Here is a 1,042-nt window from a genome sequence, read left to right as displayed (position 1 = left end):
AAATACTTAAAATTATTCTTGAATTATATTTTTTTAAGGGTAAAGTATATTTTTTGTCCCTAAAGTTTGACAAAAATTTCAAAAATACTCCTAAGTTTTATTTTGTTTCAATTTTATCCCAAAAATTTTTGATTTGCATCAAATATACTACTGATGACTAATTTTTTAAAAAATTAAAGATCAATTCAACAACAATTTCATAAAAACAACCCTCAACACAAACAAATCAAGCATAATTTTCATGCATTATTGTTAGATTGATCTTAATTGTTTTGAAAATTTAGTCGTCGAGGATATATTTGATGCAAATCGAAAACTTTTAGGACAAAATTGAAACAAAATAAAACTTAGGGGTATTTTTGAAATTTTTGCCAAACTTCAAGGACAAAAAGTATACTTTACCTTTTTTTAATTTTTGATCTCTTGTTATAAAATTTGTGGCGGAGATGACTTAAATTTTAGAGTGGTATCCGCTAGGGAGCCAATGAAATATTTGTACAATGTATATAATGGGCTATGAGTTCACGAAGGATCGAACTCTTCACCTTTCGAATCTAGAGCTCTGATACTATGTCATGAAACTACTCACCCAAAAGCTTAAGCTGATAAGAAAAGGTAACACTAATGGTTATATCTCTAATACTGAATCGGACATCCCTAAATTGTACACATTGTACAGATATTCCATTGGTTGAAGATGAGTTTGATGGGCACCAGAAAGAGACAGGGAAAGGTGGACATGAAGGAGCGCTGCCGCCGGGGTTTGTGGAAGGCGGTCTGTTGTTGTTAGTTGTATGGGGCTGCGCTGGGTGTGCACTGGAGAGTATGAGTGTATGTGTTCAATAAAATGTACCATCATTCAATTCATACATACATTATAATGAGTAACTATTATTTAAAACAAATCTCTCCTTAAACACTGTTAATTATTGCTAACCGTTAATCAACACCTCGCATTCACGTGCAATATGTTTTATGGGAAACATACAAATTTTAAAAAATTATATTAGTAATAATAATAATCTTAACTTATACTCTAAAA

The sequence above is a fragment of the Arachis ipaensis genome, chromosome B06, assembly GCF_000816755.2.
Source record: "Arachis ipaensis cultivar K30076 chromosome B06, Araip1.1, whole genome shotgun sequence".
NCBI classification, from domain to species: domain Eukaryota; kingdom Viridiplantae; phylum Streptophyta; class Magnoliopsida; order Fabales; family Fabaceae; genus Arachis; species Arachis ipaensis.
This window is presented reverse-complemented; position numbering follows the sequence as displayed.